Below are 25936 nucleotides of genomic sequence, written 5' to 3'. Positions count from 1 at the left end.
AAACAGTCAGTTGTTAGCCAAGGTCATGTTGCATAGTCTCCCTTCTCTCACTGCGTAAATTTTGTCCTGAAATGTTACATGAACTGATTGGTAAATTCAAATGGACACTACAAGTTTCGCCGAGTGGACACAGCTGGTTCTCAGAAATGCACAAAAACAGTGATAGGTATCTGTTGGCATCCTGTAGTGTGTGCAAACTAGCTGTGACATTGCTACAGTAAACACACTCACAACTGCTACAATGCCTACCAGCATGAATAAGGGCAGCTTGCAAAGAAAAGAATACGAAGAAAGTGAGAGAAAAAATAGAAAGCTTACCAGAAAACACCTCATTACTTAAGTAACTGCAGCACAATGAATACTGGCCTTCCTATTTCATTTCAAGAAATTCTAGTTCATCAAATGTGTATTTGCCAGTGACAGTTATTCTGAGAACAAGACAGACACGATTGTAAATATCAATGTTAAACAATGGTAGGCACACTGCGTGCTTAGACCTGTGACATATATGGCACACTACACTTCGAATTCTTACATGGACAAAAACAGCACATGTGTGTATCATAAGCAGAAAGGAAAACAGGGAAATATGGGCTACAGCATAAGAAACAGTTCCAAACAAATAAAACCAAGATAAAAAGAAACATACTGTGTAATAGGCAAAAATAAAATGGACTTGCAGCCAAGCAATTGATGCGAGAAAAATACTAAACGTCAGGACATGCGACGTGTAGTTTTAACAGAACAAGATAATGTGTGCATAATATCTACAAACACAAATAAGCAGCAAGTGGAATGATGTTGCAGAAATATTTAGCCTATTTAGCAAGATGAATTAGGTAATATGTCGATACACTTATCCACTAATGATACCGAGATCCTACTTTTGTGAACACATACACTTAAAGCATACCTGACATATCCATCCAGATTACACGCCGTGTTGCTGCAGCCATGGCCACGGGTTATGTGGACACTGTTGTGGGTCACGGCTTCACCACTACAAAGAGAATTCTGTGTTAACTTATAGCTGTGGCACAGTAAGACTATCACATAGTGAACACATGCAAGGAGCATGTAAAAACAGTCATGAAAACAATGCCTGCACTGGTGCAGGGTGGCAACAGAGCACAAAGTCAAAGTTACTGATGAATGTCACGATAACAGGGACCCCTTCAACAAGGCAAAATTTCACACGCAGGAGCAGCAGCGCATTACATGAATGTTTGTTTACATAACGATTCTAGAGTTTCTTTCATAACTTTAAGTAACTATCCCTTGTAATGTTTACTTACGTCGAAGTTATGGCAACACTCCTTCAAAACAAACTTGTACTAGTAGCACGCTGTGATTGCTTACATTTTTTTCCCCAATACTGCTCGTAAATCGAAAACCTTGTAAGCAGAGATTCTCTACAACGTCGAATCATTTATAAGCGAGGAAACGTCATAGCAGTAAGAATCGGTCAAGAGGTAGATGAGTCGTTATCATGCGACTTCAGCAGAAAAACGGGAGCTCACGCACAAGCGCGCATGATGAACACGATTATTTCTGAACGTAATCTTTCTCATCAGAAGAAAACGCTTATCAAGATTTTCAATTCTGCATTATGGCAATTAATTCGCGCAACTAAACTCTGACACCCAGCAAGCATCGGCATAGGTTTCACTGTTGTCGTGGGAGTTCTCTTTCCTACGTTCGCAAGGCACCCTATGCCCACACGAGAAGCACGCACAACACGAGTGTAGTTAGCAAGCACGGTTACTCACCTTTTGAACGGCCCGACGCGGTCGAAAAGCGCCCTCCAAGTTGCCAGTGCTTCGATGCTACTCCCAGCAGACATACCGCTGCATAGTGGACGAGCAGTGGCACGCTAACAACACGCATTATTTCTTCGCGACGTCCACCCAACTTTCCACGACAACCAGAGACAAAGGGAACGCACTCCACAGCATGAACATCGTTGGTCCACATTTCGCTGGCGCGCCACGCACACGGCGAGTTTGCACCGAGACACAAGCTGTCTGTGGCGCTTATGCGCACGCGAACTAAGTCACATTTGGTTACAGCAAACACAAAAACACACGATCTAACAAGCACATCGTTGCAGCTCGCACACCCGACCGACTCGAAAACAGAGCGACAGACTGATTGGATTGGATTGGATAGGAAACGGGATGGTAGGTGGCGCCACGAACAGGTCGGTTGGGGCCAGCCAATGTCTCGGCTAGCGTCATCTGAGGATTTGTGCGGCTGCCTAATTGCGCATAGCTGTTGCAAGACAAAGAGAACCAAAGATAAGTCTATATTGTAAGCTATAGCTTGGCATAGAAAGAAATTCTATAACGCATTTTCAATTTGAATCGCTTCGGCTATCTGCAGCCAGCAACAGCATGGCCTTCGAGATCTGAAAATGTTAACCCTATAGAAAGCCGTTGCGGTGACGCTATTCGAACGATTTTCACTTCAGTTACCTCTCATAAAAACCGTGAATTACGCATTTCGCTGCTCCCCGTGCTACCTGCGCCGTCACTTCAATTTAAATAACTTCCTGCTGTCGTTCACATCAACTATATAGCCTCAGACATCGTTGACGCGATCTCCGAGCGACACATGTGCAGTGTGCGATGTTTTAGTGCCCGTTGCAACAGTGCCAGTCGGAAATCATCAAATCTGCTCGTGTGGCGCAGCTTACACCCCTGTCGTCCGTATCTTGCTTTCGTGTTGGCGTGTTTAACGTGCGCGGGTTGCACTCCTGTCGCTCGTGCCTTCTGTGTTGATCGTGCTACCCACGAAGATTCCTCGAAAAACCCACATGTCTCGGCAGCGTGCATTTGTCCTATGTGGTATATGCCAGAAGTGTGCGCTGGCGTACGGTGTGCGTGCAACCAAGTACTACAGTGCGTTCCAGCAAATAGACGCTGCCGCTTACGCGCAGTCTCTTTTTCTTTTCTTTTTTTCCCCGTCGTGGTTGCTCAGTGGCTATGGTGGTGTTGGGCTGCTGAGCTCGAGGTCGCGGGATCGAATCCCGTCTTCGGCGGCCGCATTTCAATGGGGGCGAAATGCGAAAACACCCGTGTACTTAGATTTAGGTGCACGTTAAGAACCCCAGGTGGTCGAAATTTCCGGAGTCCTCCACTACGGCGTGCCTCATAATCAGAAAGTGGTTTTGGCACGTAAAACCCCATAATTTTTTACGCGCAGTTTTCCATGTCATGATCATGTCAATCTGCAGAATTGTCGGTTTGCCACTTAAAGACTAGTAACACATCCGAGTAATCAAACTGCCCAGAACAAGGCATACGCTATAGTTTGGCACTGTTTACCAAATGTGATAACGGGGTAACACAATCTTACAGTGCTCTTTAAAAAGGAAAGAAAATGACGTCGTTGTTTTGTGCCTAGCCCTGATATATTGGAAGCGTTTCCAGAGTACTCGGCGCTCACGCTGTGTTATATCGTTTTCTTCATTTTTGTCTCTTAGACTGCCCCCAACGATGAATCAAAACCACTCCCAGCTAAGGCCAAGGGTCCGAGTGTCTTAATTAACTGTATCCTAATTAACGGTACCTTACTTAACATCGTCTTCATTAACACCAATGGTCATGAGTTCGACTCCCACCAATAGTCATGGGTTCGAGTGCTTTCATCAACTATATCTTAATGAGCTGTACATTAATTAGCATCGCCTTCATTAATGACAACGTTCGTGGGCACCACTCCTACACAAGATCATGGGTTCGAGTGTTTTCATTAACAATATATTAATTAAATATGCCTTAATTAACATAAACTTTACCAACTAAGGCCGTGGGATCGAGTGCTTTAAGTGACTATATTAATTAACAGTACCTTAATTAACATCGCCTTCATTAACAACAAAGGTCGTGGGTTCGATTCCCACCCAAGGTACTGGGTGCGAGTGACTTGACTGTTAGATCTTAATTAACAGTGCATTAATTAGCACCATCATCATTAACAAAAGTCGTGGGTTCGAGTGCCTCAAATAACTGTATCTTAACTGTGCTCAATTAACACCGCCTTCATTAACACCGAAGATCGTGGGTTCGAGTGTCTTAATTGACTATATATTAATTAACATTACCTCAATTAATGTCGCCTTCATTAACAACAATGTTCGTGGGTTCGATTCCCGCACAAGGTAATGAGTTCGAGTGACTTGATTCCTAGGTCGTAATTAACTGCGCCTTAATTGGCATCGTCATCATTAACAAAGGTCGTGGGTTCGAGTGCCTCAAATAACTGTATCTTAACTACGCCTTAATTAACAGCGCCTTCATTAACACCAAAGGTCGTGGGTACGAGTGTCTTAATTAACGACATAATAATCAGGTGCACATTAATTAACATATTAATTAACATGCTTCGACTTCCACTAAGGGTGGTACGTGCGTTCGAGTGCATTAATTAACTATATCTTCAATAACTTTCTTAACGGTATCTTAATCAACACCAAAGGTCGTGGGTTCGTAGCCTTAATTACCGCCAAAGGTAGTGGGTTTAACTCCCATGAAAGGTTGAGAGTTTGTAACCTCTTTGTACATCGAGTGCTCAGGCCGACAATGCCGGATTTTCCGGCTCATGAGCCATTTAATGCTATCGCATTACAAAGAATTTTTCACGACTTGGCATCGTACACATTCATACGTGATGTACTTTGACATTAGCAATAACACAAAAAAGCTGTATACTCCTCTCATCAGAAATCTTAAGGTGCATTGTCATTTGAGTCTCTGATGTACTTGTGATGCCAAAAAACATTAGACGATGCATTTCTTATGCATGTCTGATGTCACCTTAGGAACACATCACGTCCTCTACAGAAAGTCATGGTTCATTTTCATAAGGGTAGTCCCATGCAGTGCAGTTATGCCTGAAGTTTCTGCTATCTCTTGGCGGAATCGGCAGAGAGAGAGAGAGAAAACATTTATTAGGACCACCGAGGTCGTTGCTCTGGAGGTCGAGTGGGTGGTGTCCTCATTCCAGGACCCCACTGGCCATGGCTGCTCGATGTACTTGCTGGACGAGAGCTTCTTGTCGCGCCAGGGTATCGCCGGTTAGCTGTACCTCCCACCGCTCAAATGACGTGTCTTTAAGTGTGGAGATTTGCCCCCGCGCACCCCGACGAGATGTGAAAGAGTGTAGGGCGTGTATCGCCGCACCGGGCGCAGATGCAGCGATATGCAAATTTTGTGCGTGGCCCATAAAGATAACTCGAAACTCTTTAGACTGTTGATCACGCCAGGTATCTCCAGGAATGTGGTTTCCAGGAATGTGGCAGTGACCTGTTATCCACTGAACCGCTACAACGTGATTCTTCGCACTTGGTTTTGAGAGCTCTTTCCCAGTTTCGTGCAATAAATACGCATTGAACGAATTATTTTTCTATGAGCTTTAGCGATGCGAGTGCGGCTCGAGAATCGATAAAGATTACAAATTTTTGCCTCGTCGCCCACACAGGGATCCAAGCTGTCTGCTATCTGGGGTCACTCGTAGTGATAGCGTTGTGGTTGTTTCATCGTCATCATTGGATCTCCTTCATCCGGCTCTCGTCATTTCGTTGTCGCGAAGATGTAGTCGTACCATCCTCGTGGTTTCAAAACCGTCAACTCATCGTCGTCATACCACCTTCGTCCGTTTCACAGACGTCATTCCTTCATTTCATCGCAACCACGCTGTCGTCATTCAATCGTAATTATGCCGCCAGTTATCATGCCAGCGTCGGTAATTTGCGTCGTCGTTAAACAGTGTTAAGAATGGCGAGCTGCAAGGCGAAATTGCCACCCAATTACGACTGGGGGACAAGACGCGCATCCCCCACTCTCCGTCGCTGCAGCTAGGAGGCGTTCGAAGAAGCGGGCTTTGTGCTGAAAACCGCCTCCATCCACCAGCCCCATCGCCGTTGGGACGGAACGAGTTCGGTGGGCGAACAATGGTGCCGGAGCTCTCCAGCGCGGACCTGATCTGCTACGCATGAGCAACCTGCCGCGGGAAAGCCGTTTTTTGTTGCTTCCCATGCTCCGACCAGACGCAAGACAACGAGCTACCCACCATTGGCTCCGATACTTCCCGGAACGGCACCCCTCCGACGCCGGCGTCGGGCATCGGAATGTGTGTGCCTTTGTGTACGTAAACTGTTCTGCGGGGCGGCGACAAGTTGACGATGAGTAAACGAACATTCGCCGCCTTGTATCGCCGGCGGACCGAGTGTATAAAAACTGCTCGATACACTTCTCTTGAACAGTCATGTTAGGCTGATATACTTCTCTCGTGCAGTCATGTTGGACTAACGCTCTTTTTTCTCAAGCAGTCATGTTAGACTGATTTAATTTCTGTAAATAAACCCATATTCCTCGTTCTCGATGAGAAGCAGTTCTTCCCTTCATCAACGTCCTCAGCGTGGATAAGTTGGACGACGACATTGGCCAGCTACCTTCGAATTCATGCCGGACTCCAATCTTGGCAACGGATATCGAGCGATGGGATTGAGCCCCCAATCCTGACAACAGTCATCATCGTGCATTTGTCGTCGTACCGTCATCGTGATGCCTCTGGTTTGTTCTATCGTCGTCACCCCAAATTCGTCATCCGATCCTCGTGGTACAGCCGTGGCCACGGAATCTTGGCCACGCTCTCGTCGCTCTCTCCACCGTCATCGTTTCAGAGACGTCAACCTATACTGTCCCCAAGCCGTCTTCTTCGTACCATCGACGTTATTCCTTCACTTACATTCCAAAGTCGTCACTGCGTCATTTTTTTGTGCCGTGCTGATAGAGGTTGACACTGGCAAGCGAGTGTCATAGCAAAGTGGGTCGATCTTGGAGGCAATGTCGCATTCAGCCGAAGCCGTGGAAATATCTCAATGACCACTACACAGTCTAGACAGAGGTTTCTTCACCGATGCGGCGTGTCACTGCATTGCTAGAATGCTAATCGCATTAACGTTGACATTCATAGTGAGATCGGTTCCGCTGCAATGTCTTATCACTTTAAAAATTAGTACCTATTCTTGTAGTTTAAATATAATAACGACGCAACTGGCATACCATTGGTTACTGAAGCGTACTGTGAGCATTGAGCGCAGCTAAGTGCATGATTGCAGACGTTCGGTGACTTCTTGGTTTATAGAGCTACGTCACGTGAAGTTCCAATGTGTGCTTATTTCTTTGTCTGCATCTTGTCTGACAGTGCAACTTCACAAAAATGTCCATCGCATTATGACTGTGCAATCATCGGAAGGTCTTTGTCATTTTACAGAGAGGATGTTAGCCTCTAGTTGGCCGGGACTTTTCGCGGCACCTCTTCACCTTTAGCGCTTAAAAAAAAATCCTTCACCGTCTTAATTGAGAAGTGCGCACAGTCTTTGGTATCACGCATACAACTTGAAGCGTAGCATTCGTTTCAATAAAGAATAAGCACAAAACAAGCGTCCAAACCACATCATTGGGGATGAGGTGCTCCTGATAGCAATGTGAAACACCTATAGCGCTCCCCGCATACGTTTCCCGGTAAAGACTGCCATTCGTCACGGCAGCTTTCGACGTGGAGAGTGACGTCAGTATCCTTTCATATATAATATCACCAGCCTAGCAACTGACCTCTTTGTTGTTGCAGCACCGCTACGGTATAGACGACGGGTTAGGACTCCCGAGGCGCGGCGTGAATACGAGGAGCGGCGGCGTGCTGCCAAAATTACCATTACTACCATTACTACCATTACTATAAATAACCATCATTGCCGTTACCCTAAAGCAATGCCGCCTGGCAGTTGATTTCATTGTTGTTGCAGCACCACTGTGGGTAGGCAACGCATAGTTAGGACTCCCCAGGAGCAGCGTGAATACGAGGAGCGGCAAAGGAAAAAAAGAAACGGCAATACGACCAGCGGTGGGGTGCTCCCGAAATTATCATTACGCCCGTTACTCTTAATCACCATTACCATCCATACTCTAAAGCAATAATGCATTGCATAACCTCCTCAGTAATTGTAGTAGTGGTTTGCAACAGCCTCGCTGGATATCCGCTTTCGCAGAGCCGTGGTGGCGAGTCAATTTTTCTTTTTCATTTTCTCTATAGCGGGATAGTTTAGTGATGGCAATATACGCGTGTTTTTTTATCTATTCAAAGAAACACTAGATATCCAAAACAGCGATTGTTTTCGCACAGTTTCTTTATTATCGCACTGTGCTTCGGAGTGCGTGCCAGCACAGAAAGCGCCCGCGCACTGCTTTTCATCAGTGCTTGCGAAATTCACTCGCCCACGCGTTGGCAACAAAAATGAAAGCGTTGTGCCGTCTTTTCAATCTTTCCATGCCGGTGTTTTGAGAGGAACCTACGTAGACTGGCCACGGTTACACAAGGTACACATATGTCGCCGCGCGGTGAAACGCCTACCATGTTTAAGTTACCTTTTACTGTTTTCATTTTGCACTTGTACGTCGTGATTCGTTTCCAGTTTTGGTGCACGCGATCCTGCAGACTCCTTGAAGCGAGAACTTTCGCCTGCCTTGTGCAACTGGCGCAAGAAAGTCTCGTTCACTCGCTGCAATAAGTTCTCGTGGATGTAGGATTTCGTTGGATTGCTTCGCGCTTGTGCGCGCGTTCTCTGGCCGGAAAGAACAAGACAAGAGTTTGTATACGTTTGCTGTCGCGCGTGCGAAGCACCTGCAATCCGTTATTTGCACAGGCGCCCGTTGCCTATCTCCCCATCTCGCAGTAACTGCGCCGTTGGCGGGGAAACCGTTGCTTGAAACAGGAGCTTCCCTTTGCTGCAGTTTCCGCAGGTATAGGCATGTCTCTGACGTAGCATTATGGCTTGCGCAAATCGGCAGAATGACGAATCGGGGACGTTACTATTAATTTTTTTTTATACGACTGGCTTATTGCTTATATAAGTTTGAATATGTTGGCAACTCATTTCGGGGAGTGGGGGGGGGGGGGGCTGTTTTTAGTCATGGACTGTACACGCCGCGGTACGTGACTTAGTGGCGCTATATCGTTCTGCCAGGTCAATTAAGCCGGTGTGCACCTCACTGGCCGAGTCAAATAGCGTCACAATTTCGTCAATCCTACAATTAGCGCCGATTCCTCTTCCGGTGGTGGACGGTGTAAATGTAAATCATAAACAAAACAAAAGCGGCGGTGACATGACGCTCCTCTCTTTTTCGACCAGTGGCTATGACGTCGCGCTGCTGAGCACGAGGTCGCGGGTTCGCCTCCCGGCCGCGGCAGCTGCGTTTAGCTGGGGACAAATTCAAAAACGTTTGTGCACCGTGCACTGCGGGTTCGTTTAAAAAACCCCGGGTGGCAGAAATTTATTCAGAGCCATCCACTACGACGTCCTTTACACCGGCCTTTTTTTCTTATTATTATCATGGCTTTCATTAAATCGCTTATCAGGCTCGGTATGTATACCGGCAGCACTGACAACTTTGACTTCGTGGTGCCCAAAATGACACTTAGAAGAATGGAGTTGAAGTCCAGCCTCCCTAAAGAGTTCAATAATGGCGGCTAAGCGACTGGGTTAGCTGTAAAACGTAGGGGAAGATACGATGACATCGTACAGATAACATAGGCAGGTGGACGACCACTTATAGCCCCGAAGGAGAGAGTCTATCGTTCTTTCGAAAGTTGCAGAGCTGCAACTTTTAGTTTTCCGAAGGTATGGCAGGAACGGGGGTGACCTGTACGACGGTCGTCAAGTTTGAGGCGAACGGGACTGGTGACTTCTCTGCAACAGTGAACTATACGGTGTAATGCGGTCGTACCGTCAGTGGCGTGCAGGTTGGGCTCGACTTGCGGCGGGATATGGCGAACACTGCCTTTTTGGCGACAGCTGTTCGGGAACGGCATCGATGACAAGTGGTTGCGCCAGTATTGGGCGACGTGACAAGCGCGGCTACAACTGAACCGTCGGTCATCCAGTGTTCGGCACTCTGTCATGTTGCGAGAACCTCGAGGGATCCATTGAATTTGAGTATGCAAGAGCGAAGGACGTTCGGTTGGCCGGGAACTGACCGCAGTGCAAACTGTGTGAAAGCCGACATTGGCGAGTTCTCGACGCACAATAGCCTGGACAAGGGGAACCATAGGAACGCATGTATCTTTGACAGGTGCCTACACAGCCGCGCGCAACATGGCTTCCAGCTCAGGGCGTACAATCTTCTTCAGCTGCTCCGAAGGCTTCTGGTGCCGCGAAGGAGAGTCCTGCCGGTCTTCACAAGACGATGTTGCAGCCGCATTGGGAAGCCGTGCAAATTACTGGTAGATACGACGGTATTTCACCTGGTCGAAACGCTTGCATTCCGTGATAATGTGATTAACCAAAGTACAGTGCTTACAGTTGAGTAAATTGAAGGCGTCATCCGCGATACCTTATAAGACACGCCCGACTTTTCCAGACTCCGGCATCTTAGCGACGGCCTTGCGGCAGAGTGCCAGCACGTCTTGTATGTAGGCGACGTAGCCTTCGGGGGACTTCTGAACTCGTGATGCCAACTCTTTCTTCGCGACGACGAGTTCGGGACGTCTCGGTTTTCCGGGACGACGTCTCGGTTTTCCGAGTACATCTCGCAGCTTTTGCTTTCAGGTCTCCCATTGGTGGAGCTCTTCTTCGTGGTTTTGAAACCACACTCGCGCTGTTCCCGCCCAGTGAAAATATATTTTCACTGGGCGGGAACAGCGCGAGTGTGGTTGACGAGCCCATATATGCGCTCGTCAGCACCACTGTGGGATCTCATTTATTGTGCCTGCTCACGCGCTCGTACATTTCCAGCCAGTCCTCGACCTCGGCACCATCCGTGCCGCAGAAGCTTCCTGGATCACGTGTATGAGCGAGTACGCAGGCGTTGCCGAACTAGGCACCGTCTCCTGCGACGTCGGTTAAGAGCCTAAGCGGCGACCACTGCGAAGCTCCGTTCTGAGTCGTTACACCGCACTTACACCAAATGTTACGAAGATCAAGCCCGATGCACAAGTGTATGTACAACTATTTACATGGAGGAAAGTTAGTGGTAAGCGCGCAGGCTGGTACAAAGGTCACAGCTTAACCTTAGCGCAGGCTCTTAATCGACGACGCAGGAGACGGTGCCTAGTTCGGCAACGCCTGCGTGCTCACTCATTCCAATTTTTTTAGTGGCGCCGTACGTGCTGCTCGGTAACTTTTTGGGGGGCATTTAAAGGGAGCCCGCGTCATATGAAATGAAACCACTTGACTGCGCTCATGCGCTATCGTATTGAAGCGCTCTCAACCGTGCTTCGAGCACGGCGCTTATCAAGGACAACGGCGCTGTTTTTCCGTGTGCCACCGTCAAAGATGCTGACGTACTGTGAAGCCAACGCCTAGAGCCGCGGCCGCTCCCTTCGCCACGGTCCGCGCGCACGGCTCTTTCGCTCGAAGCGCGGTTGAGGGCGCTGCAATACGATGGCGCACGAGTGCAGTCACGTGGTTCAATTTCATATTTCGCGCGCTTCTTTTAAACGCCGAAATAAATCATCACGCAGCATGTGCGTTGCCACAGTAGGTTGGCTCTGCCGTTTCTGAATCTATTCTGCAACGCAACGAGACGCACTTGGCCCTAAAGTTAATATTGAAACCATTGCATAAGTGATGTTAGTTAATTAACAAATTAGGTGGATTATAAAAAAAATATTCTAGGCAGCGCCACATGGTGGCAAATTATCTGTCGGTGGTTTCTTTTAGCTGTGGTTAACCACTTTTTTTTATCTTTGGTTCAAATTACGTGAAACACCCTGCATATCTGATCTAGCCTGGCCCGAAACTTATAAGACTCCGTAATGACATCGCTGCTGGATAGATCGATTCCTAGAGTTACACAGCGTATTCATATTTCTAACTGTGGGTTCTATAAAACGGGAGCTCCGATTTCAAAAGGTATTTGCCGTTCACTTCCGTTATCACGCTTTCGTCTTCGCGTTTCTGAGAACACGTATTGTTTACAAATGATTGGCGACAATTTTAGCAATGCCTAATTTTTCACGTTCTTTGAACTCTCACCTCGCTTCACTGGCCAAAATGAGGTGCGTATCGATGTTCAGTGTCCTGCCTGATGCATGTCAGGACTTCTTGTCCGAGGGTGTTCTATGCTAACAGCATTGGCTGTTCACTAATGGAATTGCATCGAAATCACTCAAACGTGTGTGCACCACGCACTAAGTGTTACTTTTGCTTTGAACGCACCAATTTATCTGCGATGAAAGCGCAGTAACAAATATTCTGTTATCAAACCAAATCGAGCGGTAAGGTCGCAGTGAACACTTGGTTTATCGCTATGATCGCCATGATACCGCTTAACACGACCCTACTATTACAACAGCTTCACATATTAAACACAGTTTTATAAACATCTGCGCTGATTCGTGGACAAGAAAGTGCCACGGAATAAAGTATCGTTACATTTTTATTGGTGATTGACTCAGCTTCCATGCGCTGACATTGGAAGACATTGTCGGATGCAGTAAGCGCCGCCGTTATCACCCAGCTTGACCATACCACCGGTGTTAAACCAAATGTGGCGTAATGAAACGATGTATAACCTTTATCACAGAATTCACTTTATGTAAGGCATTGTTCTTGCATCCGTTACAGTTTACAAATTTGCACACATTCATAGTGATAGCTTAAACCAATACACATTCGCAAAACATAGGTGGCAGAGAGAGAGATAAGATAATGCAGAGAAAGGCAGGGAGGTTAACCAGAGGTAGTTCCGGTTGGCTACCCTGCGCAGGGGGACGGGTTAAAGGGGATAAAAAGAGAAACATAGCGGAAGAGGAAGATAGAAAGAAAGAGAGACAAGCACGAACAAAGCGCGTACAGTAAAGAGCGGTAGGGGGCGGCATTCTTAGAGTCTGTCGTGAAGCCCCGTAGACCGCAGGAACCTTAATAACGCGAGTAAGGCCTTCAACGCACATTTACAGAATGCGACTAGTGGGCACGCATTACTTTCGACTACGCAAATAACGTTAAAACTTCACCTTCGCTCGTTCGCGCACGTTCATAGCGTCAGGTTGAAATGTCAGTCGCCCAAATTTATAGAAAGCAGATGGTATGCCCATCAATTTTTCGTGGAGGCATGTATTGTAGGACTGCATCACGCACTGCGAAAACAGTAACTTCATGAAGAAGTACCTTTACTAGTATAGTCAGAGCCCTTAGGGGTAATAGTTTCATGAGTTCGGTAAATTATTATTTTCGTTCAAGCACTTTGAATTCAAATATATCGGGCTACTTCCGAGGCTTACCTTTGAGCATTGCGGCCTCCGCATCTTCTGCTATGTCGAACGCATTCCTACGCAAGATATCTGATAGGGTTGTCTAAAGGTATCCCTTATAAGGGCTTCACTGAGGTGGATAGCGTTTCGACAATGTCATACTCTGCTCCACAAGTCTGCTATAGCCGGCTGGATATGATCATCCATCATGGATATGACGTGTAGTTTTGTTTTTATTTTTGGTGAGAAAATGAAGGTTCCTTTTCGTTATATGCTGCCTATATAGAGCTACAGCACTGACGATGGAACGGAACAAGCCTTTATCGGTCGATTACTTTTCCTCGTCGTGTGGTATCGTAGCTGTTATTATTACCTTTTTTGAGAGAGTCTGCGTTGCGTTTTTAGCCTTTCTCGATAACAGGCAATATATCGGCTGACGTAAAGTGAGTTATTACTGCCACGATGCTTGAAAAGCAGTGTTCGGAGTCAAAGCAAGTCACAGGAGCCGACATGTTCAATGAGAAAGAAAGAAAGAAAGAAAGAAAGAAAGAAAGAAAGAAAGAAAGAAAGAAAGAAAGAAAGAAAGAAAGAAAGAAAGAAAGAAAGAAAGAAAGAAAGAAAGAAAGAAAGAAAGAAAGAAAGAAAGAAAGAAAGAAAGAAAGAAAGAAAGAAAGAAAGAATAAGGGGTACGTTCCTGTCGCTTAGTATATGTATTGCGTTTCTGTTTGCAGGTGGCTGTTATGATCACAAGCTTAAAGAGTTTGGAATCGATGCAAGCGTATAGGGACTTTCAAGCGCTAGTAGGGAAGGCCCGCTTTCCCGCTATTTTACATTTTTTTTATCAAACGATCGGTATTGTAAGCACACTAGGCAACCCTTCGGAGTGGCGAGCCTTGTACTAAGCATTGACTCTAGGGCAAGAAAATTCGCGCAAGTCTTCAAGATAACTCAGCCGCCATGCTAAATAAGAAGGCGATCTGGCATATCAGGGCTGAGACCAAGGTCGCGCATTCGAGACTCGGTCACAGCGACTCCATTTCTATGGACGCGAAATACAAGAAACGGTAATCTGGCTAGGTTTAAGTAGGCGTGAGAGAACCCCAGTGCGATGCGTATCAAACCGCAGCGCCTGAATGTTAGTCGTCGCCTATGGACCAGTCGTTGTTTTAGGCAAAACACGTAAATTGTCGTGGAAAAAAGAAAACGCTGCAGAAAATTTCATTCATGTTATTTATTTCCAGATACAGCTCACCAAAATAAATGGCCAAGTAAATGCGAAAGGCATTTATTGTGAAAGTTGAAACTCGGTGAGCGTCTGGTTTGCACAAGCGGCTATGACTCAAGCACTGTCGGTGTACATGTCTGTACATTCTCACTCTCCCTTCTCTCACTTCTCTCTCTTCCCCTTCTCCCTTCACCAACGCGCAGAATAGCCGATCAGACTCTTGACTGGTTACCATCCCTGCCTTCCTTCTCTCTCTCTCAGTGCCGTTCATTAATGAACAATAACTTTAGCGTTCATAAAAATGAACTTTAAGAACGTGTAAGTGGCTGAGTGAGTGAGTGAGTGAGTGAGTGAGTGAGTGAGTGAGTGAGTGAGTGAGTGAGTGAGTGAGTGAGTGAGTGAGTGAGTGAGTGAGTGAGTGAGTGAGTGAGTGAGTGAGTGAGTGAGTGAGTGAGTGAGTGAGTGAGTGAGTGAGTGAGTGAGTGAGTGAGTGAGTGAGTGAGTGAGTGAGTGAGTGAGTGAGTGAGTGAGTGAGTGAGTGAGTGAGTGAGTGAGTGAGTGAGTGAGTGAGTGAGTGAGTGAGTGAGTGAGTGAGTGAGTGAGAAACAACTTTATTCAGTCCACAGTAGAGGAGAGTAAACTCGGGGACCATCAGGTCAAACCTGACGGCCCTCTCGCGGGCCCTCTGGACTGCCAGGATTTGAGAGATCTGGTCCCGGGCCCTAATGAGCTTCATCATTTCCTCTTGGGCGAAAGGGGGACCGGCAGGGGCGCAGCCCCACAGGACATGCTCGAAGTCCGCATAACCACCGCACACGGGGTAAGAACAAAATTTTGAGAATAATGTATCAGGAATGGTTTGAAAAGCTAGAACTCGGGATTGCGACATCATGTAGGTCGATCAAAGTTTGGTGTTCCGAAGGTTGCACGCAAGTTTTAGCATACGAACGCCCAGGTTGCTCGTGTACATAACGAGGTTAAGACCCGAGTGACGTCAGCGATATGACAGTGAAGGTTTCAACAAATACAAGGAGGAAGCGGAAGTCTAACAAAAAAAAGTAGGAAGTATTAATTGATTTACGAGATTCGTAGTTAAGAATCCTCGAAAGGTAAGCGGCGTTGCGGAGTGAAACCATATAACGAGAAACAGCTAGAAGCATCACGTGCTGTAGTAACTGGGCACAGAATTTCCATGCATAGAGGGAAATGAAAATTTTATTGGGAAGCTAAGTCGGAGAAAGTGCCAAGGTCAGAGTTGCAACAGAGAAATGGTGCTGACTCCTGTAACGAAGACGGCCAAGTTCGTGAGCGGCGCGTAATAAGATCAATTTAAAGGCCCCATATAGGTAAGAAAGAGTAAAATGAGCGCCAAGCCGTGCTTCAGTTAAATGGAGTGAAAGAATCGAGAGAATACGCTCGCTAAATAAAAAAACGAAAAAAAAAAAACGGAACAATGTTATATAGCTGGCGGAGAAGTCGAGTCAGGCCTAAAGCAAGGCTGGCACTTTAGCTTGCTCGCAGCTTACTTATTCGCTTGGCCGTTTATTTTTTTACATCGAGCAGTTGTTAATGCCTGCCGGAGCTATCCAGCTATGTTCCGCCACCAATTGGAAAGGATTGTTCCCGTGCAGTCTATAAAATAATGTGCTATGAAAAGAACGCGCCCCAACTGCCAACCCGTTTAAAATTTCAGGCAGCGCAAACTGCACCGCACCGTTTTCCCCTCTTCCCCCCACTCTCTCTCTCTCTCTCTCTCTCTCTCTCTCTCTCTGCTTTTTAAGCGTGAGCACAAAAGACAGCGATGCAGCACAGCGCATGAAACGTCCTCAAGCCATCATCGAGGTGATGAGAGAGAGAGAGAGAGACGACATTGGGAGGAGGTATAAAGAGGTCAACTGGAAAAGCGTGCGCATAGATATCATCCACAGCGAAATAAGGGAATGTGAGTGAGAACATCAGAGACCAAAAGATAAGTTTCTTCGATAGAACAATTTTCATATGGAAACCTATGGTAGCTGTTAGCGTAGAAATCGGAACGAGGAATTTTTTTAGTCCTCATGCGGATTTCTGCGCTAACAGCCACCATAGCCGCACAAGGATAAACAACTATTAGAACGTAGACAGAGCGCTACTAGCTACCCTGCATTCGAATTTCTAGCTCGCGCAGATCAAGAGCTTACGAAATTATATCAAGCTATAGGAGGTAAGAGAGAGCGCGAGAAAGCTGAGAGAGAGAAGTAAGGCTTAAGAGAGAAGTCGGGAACCTTACCGGAACAATATCAGGTATAAGCTTCTCTGATAAATAAATGAACATTATCGGAGGAAAAATAAGGCGAGAAATATATATTGTGTGATAACCAAAGATGAGGTTCCGTCAAGACAATAAGATTCTGATTGAGAGTCAAGAAATGAAATCTCAGAAAAGGATAGGGCTCCCCAGAAAAAATCGTTATAGGATCTTTACCACTGATAAGAATAGATTATATTCGCTTATTAGGAAACCTTATATGAGAGAAAGAAAATGCGAGAGAGAAAGTTTGAGAGAGAAAGACAAAGTTCCTATTCCTTGTCGGCGCCGATGTTCGCAACAGCATCCGCACACCCGGAAAGTGTCATTTCAGGCGAGCACACAAGCCAATATACAGGGTGTCGCACGTAACTTTAGCCAACCATTAAAAATATGCAAATGCCACGTAGCTAGAGGGAACCAAGGTTATGTTTGCCGTTGCTTGGAGATACTCAGAATATATTTGTTTTTTCATTCCACCTAAGTACATAATAAGCCTTAATTAACTATTCAATTACCTTCTCAAATATTATAATGAGATGAAAATTGTCAATGAGAAAATTGTGGAGAAACATGAAAAACTTCCGATAGGGCTTTCTGTTGCTCAATACGTGGTGCATAAAAGTGTTTTTATGAGCCTGAAAGGAGCCCGCAAATACACGCAATTTTGCCCCTTGACTGGCTGCTCGAGGCACTTGTTATGTTACCTGGAATTATGTAATCTGCAGCAGGTGATTTTTAGAAATTCCGTAAGACTTAAAAATAATCACCCTGTATATGACCAACTGCGCAAACCGTTTTAAGCTCAGAATTGTAATATTTTTATCATTAGGTTTCATAGCAATGATTTAGAAAGGAGGACTGATATTACACTGCTAAAAATTACTCTTGACCAACATTTGGCGCAGTGTTCGGGATAGGGTGTTGCTGCCTTCCTGCTGAAAATGATGCCGTTGCTATTACAGAGGCGAAAAGGACGAACAAGCGCTTTTTAATGGAGGAAAATAATTTGACAACTGCATTAACGTGTATGCACGTGTTTTGACAGCGTCATTATTGAGGTGTCTTCTGTGCTTCTTGCGAAATACGAAGTCTTTCATCTCGACGCGAAGCTTCGTCTAACTTGCGACACCCTTTGTATTCGCCCTAAACCATCGTTATCAGCTTGAGATATTCCTCCTTTGTACGCTCAGGCGACACTGTAACTAACCTTGATCCTCTACTGGAACGTATCTTTTTTTTTACGAGTGTTTAGAAACGCAACTTCTTTCTCGCTTTCATTATTATTGTAACGATACACTACAGCCAATATTATCGTACTTCACCATTTCTCCGTTCGAATGAAGAGACGCGTGTCAAACTGACTTCGATAGCGGCAGCCATATGCCGTCGCATCTCTCGACGACGAGACTCGGCATCCCATTCGGGCTGGTTGCGATTTCGGTAAACAACGTCGGTTTTCGAGGGACAATGCCGCTCTTAACCGCGGGAAAACGCGTTGAAGTCTAGGCTATGTTTTGCTCCACGCCGCATTGTTAAATGCGAGCCTCACGGACGTTTTTCGCTCCGGAGGGACAATTGAATCTCGTTCGCAAAAAGTTCGGGGAGTCAGAGGAGGGGTCAGAGGAGGAGTCAGAGGAGGGCAGTGACGTGGAGAGAGCGGTGCAGGAGCGCACTCTGGCCCAGCGCAATGACCGCTGCGGCGGCCGGCCGCGTGACGCCTTTGTCGAGGAAACGAACACGCGGGAGAAGTCGTCGATCGTTGCTTCCCTAATGACACGCGGGCGCACCCGTTCGGACCTTTTGTCTCAGGAGCCGAGTGCCGTGTTTCTTCGCGTATATCAGTGCGTTGCCTGTTGCATCCACACCAAGCGCACGCAATGTGTACTTCTGCAAAAGTGAGGCCCTCTTTGCGAACTGCCGCTGCCATCTTGGGTGAGTATCTCGCGCGTAAAAGGACATTCACGTGATGAATATGGCTGTCGTGGCCATAATCAAAGCACTCACTTACGCGAAAGTAAACCGGCTCGTCTCCTAAAAGAACCATACGTTGGGCATATTGGTATTCCCCGTTTGTGAAAACAGTAGGAAACGACAAAAAACGTAGAACTTGTACATGTACATGTAAAAGTAGAGCGAGGATGTTGCTGGCACATGCTGACTCAAAGGGTAAGCGGAGAAGTGGTCCGGGGAAGCGTACCCGATCCCGGAGGTGGCGGGATGCAAAGTTTGCTGACCATGCGGGCAGTGCTATCCGCGGTCACATTGGTAATGCGTTTCGCACCCTGGGGGTGCGAAACGCATACATACATACATACATACATACATACATACATACATACATACATACATACATACATACATACATACATACATACATACATACATACATACATACATACATACATACATACATACATACATACATACATACATACATACATACATACATACATACATACATACATACATACATACATTGAAAATTAAATTAAATTATGGGGTTTTACGTGCGAAAACCACTTTCTGATTATGAGGCACGCCGTAGTAGAGGACTCCGGAAATTTCGACCACCTGGGGTTCTTTAACGTGCACCTAAATCTAAGCACACGGGTGTTTTCGCATTCGCCCCCATCGAAATGCGGCCGCCGTGGCCGAGATTCGATCCCGCGACCTCGTGCTCAGCAGCCCACATACATACATACATACATACATACATACATACATACATACATACATACATACATACATACATACATACATACATACATACATACATACATACATACATACATACATACATACATACATACATACATACATACACACATACATACATACATACATACATACATACATACATACATACATACATACATACATACATACATACATACATACATACATACATACATACATACATACATACATACATACATACATACATACATACATACATACATACATACATACATACATACATACATACATACATACATGCACGATCTTCCTTCTCTCCCATCCCTTTCCTACCTCTACCAGGAGATCAGCTTCCTACACTTCACACAAACACTCTCTTTCTGCTTTCATACTCCTCATGCTAACACATTGAAATTATTTGGCTTATAGTCTACGTGGTTTTTTTTTATTGTGGTAGCAATTATATGGACACTCCAGGCCCATTTTTACTGTCGGCGTCACCGTTGCAGTGATGTTCCGTATAAAGTCAAAGGGCGAAAACACCGTCGCCGTGAGCCGAATATATGTTTGATGTTGTCTCGGCTCCATTATGCCATATCTGTAACAGTGCTTTCGCGAATGGCATTTTTCCCAATTCTATGATAATTGACAAAGTGATTCTATTGCATAAGGGAGGCTCTGTCACTGATTTAAATAATTATAGACCGATATCCATACTACCTCTTTTCTCAAAAGTGTTGGAACGACTCGTAAAGTGCACACTAACTAAATTTCTAGATAAAAACCATGCCCTTGTGGACCAACAGTTTGGCTTCCGTGAGCACAGATCTACTGAAATGGCACTTGTTAATATCAAAGAAAAACTCCTCAGTAACATCGAGAACAAACTATATACGGTTGGTCTTTTCCCGGATATTAGAAAAGCTTTCGACTCCATTCAACACACCATCCTATTTAATAAACTGTCATGCTACGGAGTTCGCGGAGTGGCCCTAAAGATGATTCAAGATTACTTCACTACAAGACAGCAATACACGTGTTATAATGGGTTTTGTTCACACAAAAAAGAAATTGCACTCGGTGTCCCTAAAGGGTCAATTTTGGCTCCACTGTTCTTTATTCTATACGTAAACGATATTGTAAACATACCGCTTACTCCAGATATAGTCTTGTATGCTGACGACACAAGTTTGTTTTTCTCAGGTGACAGTCTACGAGTGCTAGAAATTACAGCTAATAATTGGTTAGATCAACTTTTAGTTTGGTTATCAGCGAACCGCCTGCAGTTAAACGTCATTAAAACAAAATATGTGGGGCGAAAAACAAAAAGAAAACAAAAAAATTTGGGGACGAAAAACGCCGATCTCATATGAACCGGGCCGCCTGGGGGTTCTTTAATGTGCACCTAAAGCTAAGTGCACGAGATTTTTTTTCTTTTTTTTTTTGCCTTTGAACTTCATCGAAATTCGGTCGCCGCTTCCGGAATCGAACCCGTGCCCTCGAGTTAAGCAGCGCAATGCCACAGCGTGCTACCGCAGCGGGGTTTCACCCTGCCGTATAAAAGCGTGACGTCTGACGGGCTCGCCGACGTCATCGTTTTGGTTCCAAAGCCTCTTTGTCGATTGCTCCCGTAACGGGTCGGGCGCTCCAGTTTTAATTTCTAATTTCGCCAACGTGGGTCGCCTTATGTGCGGGCAAATACGATACGCATGCGGGCCAGAATAAGACAAAACGTTTCAGCCAGTCCACGTGCCCCCTATTTATGCTGGAGCAGGAGGAGGAGGATGAGGAGGATATAAGGCTCTTTATGCAGGCATGCCGGTTATAGTTATAACGCTGCACGCTTGCATCATGCTTTCGGCTTTCGATCGATGGAGCCCGTATGTAAAACGGTGCTTTGCACAGTCGGTGTGTATAGGGGTCGAGCGAAACTATCGGGAGTGACGTAATAGTTTCTGTTGTCTTAAACATCTCGCTCGCTGGCATTTCAACATGGTGAGAGCGCCCATGAAGCAGTCAACGAATTGAGCGCTTTTGTATGGCTGTTTACAAATAGCGAGTGCCCACAATGAAGCGGGATGTGTAACTATACGAATGCGCGTGCGCTGCTGGCGGTCTCTTGGAGACACGTTGTACGCATCGCTTGAATTATCCTCCGTCATATATTTTCATCGGAGGCATGACATTTTCTTTAATTATAATTTTTTATGGTCTGTGATAGGGAAGAAGGCAAAAGGACGCCGATTAACCAGCGCTAATTTTTTATATAGTTTCAATGTGAGAGTTCTCTTGCGTTCTCTGAAAAATGCGTGAGAAGAAGAACGGGCATTGTGATACTTTTTTCGTAGATACTTCGCATTTGCGTCCCCCCCACCTCTCTCTCTCTCTATATATATATATATATATATATATATATAATTTTGCAATACATACATTATATTACCATTATTTGTTGGTTGACTAGAGCGACAAGAGTGACAGGCGACAGGTCTAAAAATTTATCTGCAAAGAACTAACGTACTGTTTAACAGTCTCGGGAAGAGAACAGCAGTTTACAATATGTAGCGAGGCACTGGAAGTGGTAAGGGAATACTTAGGGCAGGTAGTGACGGCGGATACGGATAATCAGAATATGGGGTTTTACGTGCCAAAACCACTTTCTAATTATGAGGCACGCCGTAGTGGAAGACTCCGGAAATTTTGACGACCTGGAGGGTTCTTTACCGTGCACCTAAATCTAAGTACACGGGTGTTTTCGCATTTCGCCCCCATCGAAATGCGGCCGCCGTGGCCGGGATTCGATCCCGCGACCTCGTGCTCACCAGCCTAACACCATAGCCACTGAGCAACCACGGCGGGTGGATACGGGTCATGAGACTGTAATAACCATAAGAATAAGAATTAGCTGCGGTGCGTTTGGAAGGCATTCTCAGATCATGAACAGCAGGTTGCCATTATTCCTCAAGAGAAAAGTGTATAACGGATGTGTGTTACCAGTACTCACCTATGGGGCAGAAATATGGAGGCCTACGAAAAGGGTTCTACTTAAATTGAGGGCAACGCAACGAGCTATGGAAAAGAGAATGATGGGTGTAACGCTAAAGGATAAGAAAAGAGCAGATTGGGCGAGGGAACAAACGCGAGTTAATGACATCTCAGTTGAAATCAAGAAAAAGAAATGGGCATGCGTTGGGCAAACATATACCGTGCGATACTCACTGCTGCCGCTCTCAGAAGCTAACTCTTTATAAAACTTTAGTTCGCTCCAAATTGGAGTATGCTTCAGCCATTTGGGATCCGACTCAGTCTTCATTAGTTTCTACTCTTGAAAGTATTCAAAACCGCGGTGCACGCTTTGTCTTATCTAATTATTCTCGCTATGCAAGTATTTCTTCAATGAAATGAATTCTTAACTTACCTGATCTTTCGTCACGCCGCAAATCTTCCCGTCTCTCCCTTTTTCACAAAGTTTTTCATTTTAACCCCCTTTTAAAAGAAACCTTACTTGCCCCTCCCTTTTATATTTCGGTCCGCACTGACCACAGCCTTAAAATCGAGGTTCTATTGTGCCGTACTAACCGGTACAGTGACTCATTCATCCCCAGGACAAGCACGGACTGGAATCGCCTTCCCGCCTAAATCGCACTCATCACCGACCCTACTAGCTTCAGGACCGCCGTTCAAAATGCGTTTTGTTAATATGTTTTTGTTGATACTTTTTGTTTGTATTTTTACTGCATTACTTGTTTTGACTCCACTCCTTTCTGTAACGCCTTCGGGCCTTGAAAGTACGTGAAATAAATAAATAAATAAACAAATAAATAAATAAATAAATAAATAAATAAATAAATAAGAAGACGAACAGAAGGTCGCGGGATCGAATCATGGCCGCGGCGGTGGCAATTCTATGGGGGCGAGATTCAAAAAACGCCTGTGAACTGTGCATTGAGTGTACGTTATACAACTTCAGGGGGTCAAAATTATTCTGGAGTGCCCCACTACGGCGTGCCTCATAATTACATCCTGGTTTGGCACGTAAAACACCAAATTCTTTTTATAAAGACCAGCAGAGTGCATCATGAACCTGGGTGTCTTTTTTTCCGTTGAAGAACAGTCATCTTCGGAATACCTCAATTCGTGGCTGAAGTCGACTTTCGGTTTTCGCGGAGAAGCCAACGAAGCTGGAGCTGCTGGCGGTGCCATTTTCTTAAAAGACCATTGTCGCCAACATCTTTTAATTGCTCCGTCATAATAAACTTGCTCCTGCTTGCATTTCCCTTTGTATTATTGTGCTGCCATCTACCAGAAACGCGACGAAGTACTGAGACCAAGCCCAGCTCATCAAAGACTCGAAAGAGTTTGCCAGTCGTTTTTGATTGTACTGAGCTACTCCACTGAAAGGTCGGAAATAAAACCGGAAGATTATCGTTCCCCAAATTAGCACATTCCAAAATATTAGCGGCTCCGCATCCGTCGATTGGGAACAAAGCTGTAACGCACACGTGCCAAATTTTCTGTATTTTTCGTAATGCGTACAATTTTGGGGCTCGCTTACTGATTTTACAAATTCCCCATGTGTCATGTTTTACAAAAAACAAATTATTTTTTCTCGTAAAAGCCCTAAAATTGCTCAAATATGGAATGGCGCTAGACGCCATATACTAGACGCGCACTTGCTCGAATCGGCTTTATTCAATGTAGATCCAAAAATTAGGCGACGTCGGCGATAGCAAAGTCGCTAAAAATTCAGTATCACAAAAAATACCCTTGCTTATTAGTCTTTGCTCTTTCCGACTGCGTGTTTCGTCCATAGTTAGAACATCGTTAGTAAAGTCCGTATGCCTGAAACATAATTGTGGGCTAAGGGGAATTTTTTTTTTTTTTTGAAAATGCGACGCCATCGCAAACCGTGCGCGCGATTCTCACAAATCTTAAAGTTCTCAGTTTGTCAGGCATGCGCTAAACTGTTCAACAACACTGGTCCTTGTTTCGAAGAATCTTTTCCGCGCACGGAAAAGTATCTTGATCAGCCCGTTCATGAAGGCGCGTTTGACACTGAAAGACCAAATGCATGTTTTACTTCGAATCGCTGCGTTCAATCTCTCTTGTATTTTTTTTCTTGCTTTCATTTTTCTTGTTTCACTGAATACCTAAAGAGATAGCCACGAGAGTTATTAGTTGGAATTTAGCGAAGTGTACATCCATGCCGTCAACAGCGCATGCCATATGGGCAGTAAATACCGTCATGGCAGCTTAACTTCGCCAGGATCCAGCGGCCAAGGTCTTCCGCTCTGCATCAACATCCGCCTTGTTTCGCCCGTGGAGTTATCGTTCATCGCGCAGCTTGCGAACAGCCACTTACAGGCACCAGCCGCAAAATTTACAGCCCGCTGCTCCATCGCGCGTTTGATGATGTTATTGTTTTTCGGCGAGTCGTTTATCAGTAACCTGGTACGCTACGACCCGTCACGACATTATTTCCTGGTAGTGAAAGGGCAACGGCATAATTTTGTGAGCCTCGCCTGTGACATGGCCACGATGTATACGGAGGAGGACGGGTCGACGGGCATTTGTGTGTATAAACTTTGGTTTTGGCAGCGACCCAGAGCTCACCTACCCTCTCCGCCTTCCCCCCGGAACTCCGACCATCAACTTTTTTCCACCTTCTCCTTTCGCTTTTCGTTTGAAGAGTGGCAGCTGCTTCACGTGCCAGCAAGGACACGCACTGTTGAAACTGAAGCCGGAGCTCTCTCTCTCTGTGTACTGCTGTGTCCGGACCAGCGCATGCCTCACCCTGCACACGTCGGCAGCTCTCTCTCTCTCTCTCTCTCTCTCTCTCTCTCTCTCTCTCTCTCCTTTCCTTTACATTTATCTTCGTTGTATTTTTGCTGAACCAGCCTTCAACGAACGGCTTTTCTTGTACGACGGAGAGGCAGTGCAATATCCAGTGTTCGAGAGCGTTTTAGTTTCCTCTTTCACGTACTTTTTTTTCTCACGCTTAAGGAAAGGAACTGGGCGAGCGTAACTGATCCCTATAAATCTTAGAAAAGGAACCAAATAGGCTAAACACTGATGCGGCAGCAAGCAGCTCAGTGCCACGACTGAATGAACAGACCGAAGCCAGATCATAAAGAACTAAAGAAAGAAAAGTCAGAGAAAGAGAGGAAAGAGAGGGAAGGAGGAGAGGGCCAGAACGATTTGGGCAGTTCAACTGGTTCCTCTATTTGTTCGTTCTCGAACACGCCCTCCTTCTCATGCCTCAAATCCTGCACGTACAGAAAAGGAATCGAGCGAAGGACTGCGACTGCTAAAAAGCGTTGAAAGGAAACCGATCGGCGCCGAAATAAAGAAAACGGCAGCAGGCGGTGGACGGTAAGAGCAGCGAGCGGGAAAGGAGGAAAGGGGAACACAATCAGATAGCGGGAGAGGAGGGTGAGGGAGGAGAGCACGCGGTTTAGTCAAAGATGCTG

At 45.7% G+C, this 25936-nt stretch overlaps 2 protein-coding genes across 7 annotated transcripts in view; one reads left to right on the top strand and one right to left on the bottom strand.

Annotated features, from left to right (window-relative positions):
- Positions 1–2138, bottom strand: part of LOC135910420 (arginine/serine-rich coiled-coil protein 2-like) — a 45702-nt gene extending 43564 nt beyond the window's left edge. For all 3 annotated transcript variants that reach the window (XR_011512872.1, XR_011512871.1, XM_070535960.1), the window contains exons 1-2: positions 1770–2138; positions 914–1000 (exon numbers count right to left, since the gene is read on the bottom strand). The gene's annotated coding sequence lies outside the window, so the exon portion shown is untranslated. The remainder of the gene's footprint in view (positions 1–913; positions 1001–1769) is intronic.
- Positions 1–25936, top strand: part of LOC135916881 (adenylate cyclase type 8-like) — a 729759-nt gene that overhangs the window by 476378 nt on the left and 227445 nt on the right. The window lies entirely within an intron of this gene.

The sequence above is a fragment of the Dermacentor albipictus genome, chromosome 3 (assembly GCF_038994185.2).
Source record: "Dermacentor albipictus isolate Rhodes 1998 colony chromosome 3, USDA_Dalb.pri_finalv2, whole genome shotgun sequence".
Taxonomy (NCBI): domain Eukaryota; kingdom Metazoa; phylum Arthropoda; class Arachnida; order Ixodida; family Ixodidae; genus Dermacentor; species Dermacentor albipictus.
This window is presented reverse-complemented; position numbering and strand designations above follow the sequence as displayed.